General features: G+C 40.5%; 1 non-coding gene across 1 annotated transcript; it reads right to left on the bottom strand.

Moving 5' to 3' along the window:
* Nucleotides 1-2372: 2372 nt before the first annotated feature.
* On the bottom strand, nucleotides 2373-2459 carry TRNAS-GGA. The gene has a single exon. It is a non-coding gene; the product is annotated as a tRNA-Ser (tRNA).
* Between the last annotated feature and the right edge of the window lie 8312 nt (nucleotides 2460-10771).

The following is a 10771-nucleotide window of genomic DNA, read 5'->3' as shown; positions in this document are numbered from 1 at the left end:
TGTATCGCCCTACTGATAATGGTATACGCGGCCAAGGGCTAATAGGAACAGAGACAGCAGATAACGCATTCGGTCAAGATGGAGAAAGGGCATCCCTTTTGTCTTTGCCTCCTGACCTCTGGTCACAACAGCTTAGCAATTTTTATGGCTTGCATCCATTCTTACAAAAATGATGATGAATCGCGTAGTTGCCTTCTTGTAATTATGATTCTCGACATCCTTCAACTCTGGATCTGCCATCCTTCAAAACAACAACTACCAAAACACGAACTCAACGGCTTAGAACCGTAAACCATATACCTTCTCCATAAAACACATCTCAAACAGATTATTATCGAAATGAATGGATTTTATCGCCTTAAGTAAGAGAAAAGGTTTGTACTTTCGCCAGAAATTGACTACCTACCCATTGATTGGATTTCTTCTACTCCCAGATCCAATAGAAGTTTCCAATGAGTCATTGCCAACTGCTTTAGCAGGAATGATCGAAAGCAGCAGGGGTTTAGTGATCAAGCTCTCACTTTAAAGTCCCTGCCAACAATACCAATTCCATGCTCTTCGATGGTTCTTACGCTCTGAAAATAATCCTTCTAAGCTTTCCTCCTAAAAAGAACCTACGTTCCATTATAGACATAGAATCTATCATTGACCTACCCAAAGTCTTCTTTTGGTTCCTAGAACTATGCAGGAAAATCACTTGAGCAGTGACAGGTCAGTATCAATGGTTTTGAGATGAAAAAAATAAGTCAAACAACACTGGCAGATCGGCAATCCGATCGGGACCTTCGCACTTGACCATCGTAAAGGGATCATTGTTGCTTGGTCGATCGATCCGTCCTTCCACCCCAAAGCTAGTAATCCAGATCAGAGTTCTTTGGATGGCATGTAATGGATTTCATTATGAAAAGGGTCATTTTTTTGATATTGTAAACTTCATATCTAGAGAAATGGATGACTGATTGAGGGACATATAGATTACTTCAGATCTCCACCTTCCTATGCTATGTATGCCAACCTTGATCTAATAAGTGGTCTTACTTAATATGCAAGACAGGATAATATTATACAAATAGTTGGTTTTGTTCAATACTTAGGTAGGGCTGACTACGCCACCTCAGCAGCTGGGACTGGAATTGCTTACAATGCATCTGGCCACTGACTGAATTCAAAGTAGGGCGAGTGTATAAAGACCGGCTTATCTCTTTTAAGACTTAGTCTACTTTCTACTAGAATCAGATTTTCTAATTTGCAAGCAGGTGTGCCAGCTGTAACAAAAACTTACAGCTTAGGTGGATTTCTTTAGTCAGTCTATAACTCGGGCTTTTCTTTATAGGAGTCCCACACAAGTAAGTAGCTAGCTAGCTGGTATTCCAAAGCCAAAAACACTGCTGCATTCGAAAAGGCGAACCGCGTGGACCCGACTTCTTCCTTTTATGTTGAAACTAGACGCCGGGGGAAAAGAGCCCGGAAGGGTAAAAAACAACTAGAAGCCATTGGGCTATTACTGCCACAACGAGATATTGCGTGAAAGAGTTATCCCAAAAGAAGGTTCTTCTGAAACGAGTGCTCAAGCCAACAAGCAAACATATACTTGATTTTCTTCTTTTCTTGCAAGCTAGTTTCTAAGTTTCCAGAATCTGGCAATACTACAGCTTGGGATGACCACCAAGATGATGCTTCATCGAAGACCACACTCGGGATGTATAGCAAGGGTTGGTATTCGGGTCACAATTCCACCCTTTTCGCTCATTATCATGAGAAACGAATATACATCTACTAGCTTTCTTTCCTTATCACAAGCTATTGAGAACGGATCTAAGGGCATCCCTACCTACAATCCTTCCTTGGTGCCCCATTCCTATCTTCTTTTCCAGATCCTTTTTTCTGTGCGAGGAACCAGATTTGAACTGGTGGCACGAGGATTTTCAATCCTCTGTTCTACCAACTGAGCTATCCTGACTATTTATTATGCATCATCCTAGTAGAGTACTTGTATCTATGTCAATTAAAGGGACTAAAAAAGAAAAAAGTATTCTCAAATTGGACTTAGTAATAATGATATGGATTGTGAATGACTTACTTAATAATAGGGATTACTTGCCTATACTATAATATGTTCATTTGTATGAATGTGATAAGATCCAAAGAAGTCAGTTCGGATCCGTTTGTGAAAGAGTAGAATAAGAAAGATAGTGAATCTTGTTTGAACCATTAATGAAAAATAGAGGTTGGTACAATAGTTAGGAAGTAAAATGGGCTTTTTATTGGGGATAGAGGGACTTGACTTGAACCCTCACGATTTAGAAAGTCGACGGATTTTCCTCTTACTAGAAATTTCATTGTGGTCGGTAACGTTGGTGAATTAACAGAAACGGAAAGAGAGGGATTCGAACCCTCGGTAAACAAAAGCCTACATAGCAGTTCCAATGCTACGCCTTGAACCACTCGGCCATCTCTCCTACATAATCTTATTATTGACCAGAAACTCAGTGAATAGAGAGTTTTCGTATCACTAAAGTACAGGTACAACCGATCACAGGTTCCATAGGGAGTTTGACTTCCTTTCCAATTTCATATTTCTCAACAACAACTTCTCTCATCCCCATGGATCTATTCAAAATTCGGGAATCGTCCCATGTTTCTATTTTGATTGTATGGCGTGGCGTATACACGTTATGCAAACAGAACGTATGGTTACTTTACTCTATTTTCTCATGGCTTGTTAAACCATTCTTTTTTTCTTTTTGGATCATAACCAAATAAAAACTTCTCGAGTTATCACAATCCATAGTCAAATTTAGTCCTTGGTTATTCAAGTTAGATGAAATAGTAATAGTTTGGCTCACATTGGTATACTACGAAATCCAATCTGATTCAAATATTGAATATCTCTCCTTGCCGGGACAATTTGAGAAAAATAAAATATCTATTATCAATTTTTTAGAATCGAATTAGTCTGTTTTTTTGCTATTTCGGACTGTATAATTCCTTTGTTTATGGGATCATTTTCCCCGAGGGTTTCCAATCAATGGGGGCGTAGTATAGGTAGTTAGAGAGTGTAGGCTCCCCTAGCTTGAATTCTTTTTACCCATTCTTTGAGAGTGATAGGTTTGATTTTTCCTTACCGTAATAGAAGAGCTCAGAAGAAAGACCTAATTATATAAAAACACGACCATTCAAGCTAAAGATCACAGGATCCATAGTAGGACTCTCATAGACTTGTCGGGAAATAGAAAATTTGGAATCGGTTTTTCTTTTGCGCTAAAAAAACTTGAGGCCTTTTCCCTTATTATATGGCATATCCATACTTTAATAACCTAGTGCCTGATCGATTGAAAGCAATATTTACTGTCAGATAGAGAGATGCTAATAGGAAAAAGGATGGTATTTACTTATTCTCAAGAATATATAGAAAGGGAAAAGCTTAATAGCCACTATTGATCCCCTGAACAGAGCACATGATTCGGGATCAGGTGCGATGTGAAGAGGTAGCCTAGCCTTTTATGAGAGTCAATTGGGAAGTGGAAAGGCAAAACCATTAGTTTAAGTTCCCGGCTTTAGTCCTCTGTGAAGTTCAGTCGACCATTTGAGTCAATTTTGAGTAAATAGTAAGACTTCAGATCGCACCATTCATAATGTTGCATCTCAATACTTGGCATATTTTTCCCACTGTTGGCTCATAAATTCGCCTTGGTTTCACCGGAATTCGTTTATTTCGTTCATTAATTCGTTCTGATAGCTACGCAGAGGTCTTTCCTTACGACTCCCTTGCTTAATACGAAAAGCGGTTCTTGTGTGAAAAGTGCCAACTGACTATCTCCTTATTTTTTTATTGTTCTTCCGATAGGAATATTCCCTTGATCAGGTAACCTGGCCCAAGCATAACAATAGTGCATTTCCCCTTGATGGTATGATTTACATATCTTCTACCTCTGCTACTTCTGTTCAGGAAGGTTAGTTTAGGCACTCCATCCCTGAGGGCTGCATCAACTTATCTTTCTAGAACTCCTAGCTATAAGCTAGATCGCTATAAATAGGGCATTAAGCAGCAATAACACAGATAGGATCCATGAGTGTTTTAATCCATCCTTTAGCATCGCCAGACTCGGACAAGGTGTTTCCTTCCTTCGCAATACCCGGCCAGGGAAATGTAGCTATCCCAATAAGATATGAAAGCTGGGCCACACCTAAGCAAGAAACTTATACATAGAAGTAACAGTAAATGTGCAAGATTTGGACCAGTGCCATTTCCTTAAACCATCAATCAACAAATTGAAATAGATATATCAGTATCTTCCAACCTGCAACAAGGATCTAGTCGCCAGTATCTTTACCTTCTTCCCAACTTATCCCAGCATTCCTTGTAAGCGTTGTTATCACTATTTCTCCCTCCGGTGGCCTTGAGGCGTCTCGATCAATCGATGTATCCGCCACATGACACACCTCCTTCTCTCAACCATCCGAACAAGAAGATTTTAGCACTAACCCTCCTCCAGCTTTCTTTCCGACTGAAGTACCACTTTTCTTTGCACTACTTTCGAACTGTATCAGGAACAAGAGCTTATGCGTTGCTTTCTTTTCGCAGTACCTGTCCCCAGGGGTCATTACTTGATGAAGAGTTCTTCCCCTTTGAGCACCTTATCTTGTCCATCAATATAATTAATCCATCCTGCCTGTCTAGATATTGATGTTAATACACAGGTTGATTGTATGACTATGGCATAGTGAGTCCTGGCTCCTAGCAGACATACTGAATACAACATCGAAGCGGGTCTATCTTATTCCGATGTAACAATTCCATTGAATATTGTGATAGCATACTTGATTTCAGCTAGCTATTCTCAGTGATATGCTTGCTCCTCTTGGATTTCATTCCATGATAAGTATGTATTGGAAGTTGGAATGCCTAAAGTATTGGTGCACTAGGGTCCTCTTAAGCCTTGTTTCCTTCTTGATCTTACCTTTCCGTTGCTATCACTCGCTCTCGCGTCTCCTGGCCAGAGCTCCCTCTATCAACAACACCGTCACGCGATTGATTCCCTGGATAAGTATGGCTCATATAAGGTATCCTGATCATAGTAGTTGTATCATATCTCCTTCTCCTATTGATCTTACCATCCCTCGAGTCCAAGTCTCGGGATGGTGCTTATTAAGGTCATGTTTCCCCTTGACAGGATCTTCCAGTTCTAGTATCCCTGAAGAGCATTTCCTAGTATGTATTTACTAACCTTAAACGATAGGAGCCGTATTTAGATAGATATCCTATAAATCTATTTATTTTCATTAGCTTGTAAATTCCTTGTGTGAAATAACTCAGAAATTCATTGTGCTAAACTTATATCTATGCAGTACTGTTTAATGTGGAAAAGTGTTTTTGTTACTAACAACATAGAAACCATGATACCAGTGCATAAGCATGAAAAACTCACTTTGTGACCATATTGATCAAGGTTGTAGTCATTCGAATTTACTACTTCGTTAAATGATGGTTGTTTAAAGGTGTCTACCATAGTTTGTTTGGACAATGTCCTTAGTAATCAGGTATGTGACCTTCTTATAACCCATGACATCGGCATGATAGGTGTTAAATACATCCGGTGATGGTGGAGCTAAATCAGCAGGTTTTATATATGGATCCCAAGGTATATACTTATACCAGACAGTACAAAATAACCCTACATATACTAGGAAAGCAAAATAACCGTACACATACGACTTAGAATTCTCATCAAAAAATGGTATTAGTACTTCAACCAACTTGTTTATGATTTCACGTTTCAAAAGGGATTTCAAACCAAGACCGCTATGTGAGAATCGCTGAATAATGTCAAAGGTATCCCTTAAGTAAATATTATCGATAAAAAACAAACCTAGCGAACCATTTATTTCTTTAAACTTATCAAATATATACATATATTTATATTATCGCCAGCCTACCTAAGCGTGGAACAAATATTTTATATATACATATTCCATAACTAGAGTTCCATAATTGTGAAACGTGGTATATGGTCGTACGCTAACTCCTATTTGAAAGTCGTGTGGCTCTCTAACAAACATGGAAAACAAACCTATCCTCGGCATCCAACTGTTATAAAAGAATGGAAGCACAATTGTTGTTGGACCTATAAACCCTATTATTTTTGCAATAAAACCATTTAGACCTCTTTGATCTAAATTGGTAAATGTTTTTCAATTTCTCACAAATCTATCAATAGGTGAATTAAAGTAGGAAGTCCAAACACTGTTGGAACTATCTCCGCCGTTTGAACTACCACCACCCCATATAAAATGGTGGATTATACCATGATCGCCATGCTTGGGTGCAGTAGTTTTCACATTTGGATTTGTTCCATCATTAGTGGAACTAGAACCATCATTAGGGTTAGGGGAAGTAGAAGTAGATGCATCATTACTGCCACTAGATGCATCATTGTTGATAGGTTCTTTAGCTCCTTCCTCATCCGTTATATTTTTTTCTTGGATTTCTTATTATTGTGGAGTTTTTTATCATCATCTTTTCCCCCGTCTCTATTGTATAACGAATTAAGAAGATACTTAATGGATTGAAAGAATTTATTCATGATAACAATATTTTCTATTACTCTCTTATTGGTGGATTTCCTCCGCTTAATTTCAAAATTTACCCAGCTTTTTGAGTACTAGGATCTCCCCCTTATCCTAGCAGATCGGTACCCAGACCATATCCTTGGGCAGCTCGGATGTATCTATCTTTTCGTTCAGATCACATCATCTCGAGCGCGGAATCTTATTAGTGGATCAGAAGACTATGGTGACCCGTAGATCTTCAGATGTTGATTTGCAGAGCATGGCCGGAATGCGGGGATTGCATTCTTCAAAAAGTATCATATCTTCTTCCCCTAGGGAGAAAGCAGAAACCAGAAATGAGTTGATGTTCAATCTCTCACCCAAAGCAATTGGGGCTGTTGGAATCTTCCCCTATAGACTCCGAAAAATCATTGCGTGCCTTTCCCTATAGACTCCGAAAAAGCAGCGTGTACCTGTCCCTAAATCCTTCTCCCGTGCATGCTATTCTTATGTTCCGTGATTAGAAAAGACATGTTTCTTGTTTTCTTTGAGGTAATAAATGAGTTGTATCCCGCTTTGCCTATCTTGATGTGGAATCTATCGTTGAACACCCATGAATGAAGGTAGAAGGTGGTTTTTCTTAACTCTTTCCAGGCCTCAGCTTGATTGGACTTTGTCAACTCTTGTCATTCAACTTCCTCTCTCCTCTCTCATCTTGTCTCTCTGTAGACGGTGTTAAAAAGTAAACAGACTTAAAGCAAAGTAGGTTCGATCCTTGTGTAATATTATATGAAGTAGAAGAAGAAAGAGCCGGGGGGATGGTCTTGGCACCCATGGGTTAATGGTGAAAGCGCTCAAGGAAATAGGGAATGGAATATTCAAATCGATCAGAGGTGTTATGCTTTATGTAATCAGGCTGAAGGCTAACATCTCGCGAGTAGGCCGAGCTAGGATAAGAATTCCAATCAAAAAATAAGTATGAATTGGGCCCAAAATCACTACTTTACTACCTATGTCGCATGTCGCGCCACCTAGTATGATAGACTTTTTTCGGGAAAAGAGCAGGTTTTGCCCCCAACTTCGACCCAGGGAAACCAAAGAAGAGCTAGTTTCGCCCTGTTTAGTTAGCGGTGGATGAGTTGATTTCTTTTCACTCCTGTTTCAGAGATACAAAACAAAAGTAAAGTGTAGAACGCAATGTTTGAGCTCCAAGCTTTACGATTCTTCTGATTGACTTCTCTTCTCTGCTCCTAGCTCCGAATGCCAGTATGTAGAGAAGTGATGGAAAGGGTTGTGTTCTTTCATTTGAGAAACTTCCAACCAAAATAGGAATGTTAGAACAGAATATTAATATACACGTCCCTTATGAATACTGTAATGAGTAAGATTCATTGAAGAAATGCTTCTCCGAAGCAATAAGTTTGTGGCACAAGCATAGTATTCTGCTAACCTAGACTTTCCCATCTTTCTATTAAAACGAATGTAGCTAACGTGAACTAAAAGCAAGCTCTTGTTCGAGGAAGTAGAAATTGTTAGTTGTTGCTAGCTTGAACTGAGTTGTTCCTGTTGGTGCTAGGGTTGCCAAGGGAGTTGTAGCGACATGCTGCTAATGCAGCTATTTCTGATGTCCGGACGATGCAGCAGAAGTGAAAAGAAAAAGATGTGATGCTTAGACCGTTCAGACAGGGATGATGGATTTCTAGATATAGGGTTTATTTGAATGTCTGGCCAAATTCTTACTTTCGTTATGCTTGTCCTGCAAAGTTGGATCTATGGTTTGGTTGCTTTGAATGCCCGTTCCGCCTCTGACCCGGCCCTTACCTCTTTCTTGACTCGGTTTTTTGCAGGGGCATCGAATTATTTTACAAAAGAAATGCCAGTTTCAAAAGGAATGGCACCGAAAGGTGTGAGATGATGATTGGACTGAACTATCTGAATCTGAAACCGCCGACCCGACTCGTGCTATTTTGGACTCGCTTTTGCACGAACCTATGAGGCATCGAATTCTTTGGCAAGTCTCTTCTTGCTAGTGTTGTACACGTTTTATTCCTTCGCCCGACATGCATTTGTGATAAAAGAATCATAGAAACATAGCGTGAGGTTCCATAGGTTGATGAGCCTGATCAGTCGTGTAAGCTATTTACTACAACCGTCTTAGATGGCCCCAGGTATCCTCTTCGGCTTGGTCTTTCCTTTGCTTCGATCGCCAACTTGCACTTCCTTATTCCACTATTGCGATATCTTTGTCCTGGACAAAGACCAAGAGTTGGTGCAGGTGAAAGAATAGCTTATGGGGCTGGAGTCAGAGGAGCTTTCATAGACATAGAAATCATAATAGAAAGAGCATGCCTGAGAGCAGCGAGTGCCCTTTGTAAGTTGCGAGCCTGCTTTACCCCCCCCCCCCTTTCTTTTTTGAATTATAAAGAAGGGGATGAATTAGAAAGAAAGAGATCAGGTTATTTATGATCGGAGAAAAGGAAGGGGCGTGGTTGATGTGTCACTAGGGAACCCGTAGGAAGGGGAGATGACCGGCCTCATTCACATCTGAAATCGCCAACATGACCACAAACAAAATCATCTGAATTTTGTATAGAAAGAAAAGGAACCACTTCTATTCTCTTAAGTATATTAAAAATAGCTTTTTGGTCCCTTTCGTCCAGAGGTTAGGACATCGTCTTTTCATGTCGAAGACACGGGTTCGATTCCGTAAGGGATAGGTACTTATTCCCGGCCGGCGGTATCAAGAACCCGGATAGTCAGTAGGAAACTCCAATCTGCAAGCGGAACAACGAGTTTAGAAGGCACGTTCTTGAAAGAGCAGGCTGACTATGAAACTCATATAAGGCTCGCGATCGGGTGCATTGTTGACTCGGGGGCGGTTCCATAGGCGGCTACTCTAAGACGGATCAAGGTGGGCTATATATTATGGCAAGTTGACCCTACTTTCCAATTTGGTAGATAGAACAGTTCTAGTAGAAGGTTAACCCGGCCTTCCGAAGAGTACTAGGTTAAAGGGGAGACCTCTAAAGCCCAGAAAGAACTATCCTATCCTTTAGGAATCCAAAAGCATCGTATCTGTGGATCATTGACGGCTATGCCCAATGAGCAAAGTAGAAAGAGCCTAGGAAAATTCATCTTCTCCCTATTCAGTCAGTAGTTGTCCATCGACTAGTCTTACTTACTGCACCACCGGCGAAAAGGGATTTCTCAGTGACAGACCCACGAGAGCATGTGTGCCAGTGACAAAAGAAGTGCGAGACGATCTAGGAATTGAGGGATGCCCTTCCTGGGTATCACGAGCGGCGAGGCAGGTACGGTTGGAGGAAAAGCAAGGCAACAGGGTGCTAGGTTTAAGCAAGTATTGTCCGTCCGATCATTGGAATCGGCTTAGCTGAAAAAGGCAGATCTGGTTAAACTAGTAGGAAGAACACCCTTCTAAGGTGAAGGTATTCCATTTCTAAGAAGTAAGTTTTATATATTCGAACTAGAGATAAGCTCTAAATTGGAAATCGAAAAGGAACCCCTTGTCCGTCCAGGTACTCACCCCGCCGGAACTCGCAATCAAACATAGGGTTCGCAAACTAGGAAGGCGCAGAAAAGAAGGCAGTTGCAAAGGCGAGCAAGGTATTTTTGAATTTCCTCAAATTGATGAATCAATGAAGTAGTTGAATTGAAGTAAATGTGCCTATGAAAGAAGAGAAGGCTGATACGAATATGCGAACAGGAAGAAATCAAGCATATATTACTATTGCATTGGCAACAAACACCGTCAAACAAAGATAGCTGTTGAGGAGGAAGATCTGGATAGGGAGCCGGTTATGAATAAACCTGGGACTAGGAAACCCCGAACTATGAATGGAAACACATTTTCAAGCAAGGGTAAACGGATCTGGTTAGGAAGCCGGAGATGGAAGAGAGGGTGTCGTGTCGGATCTTCAATCAGGGCAAACAACGGATGCTCGGGATAAAGCTGGACTTCGATTGGTTTTTGATGGATATGAGCTTTCTGTGAATAAGGATCAAAATATGCTTCCTAAAACAGCATGCGCAATGGTGGGCCGAGTACATAGGATAGCGTATATCAAGTATCCAACGCCTTCCGAATGAGGAATGGAAGCCGACTTAATAAAACTACATCTTGCTGATGTAGGTGTAGACAGGTATTCTAAAAGGAGTGACAATATTGGGTGTAAGGATTCTTCAATGCAAACATTGACCACTC

The sequence above is a fragment of the Hordeum vulgare genome, chromosome 3H (assembly GCF_904849725.1).
Source record: "Hordeum vulgare subsp. vulgare chromosome 3H, MorexV3_pseudomolecules_assembly, whole genome shotgun sequence".
NCBI lineage: Eukaryota > Viridiplantae > Streptophyta > Magnoliopsida > Poales > Poaceae > Hordeum > Hordeum vulgare.
The sequence above is the reverse complement of the archived record's forward strand: the minus strand, read 5'-3'. Positions and strand labels throughout refer to the sequence as shown.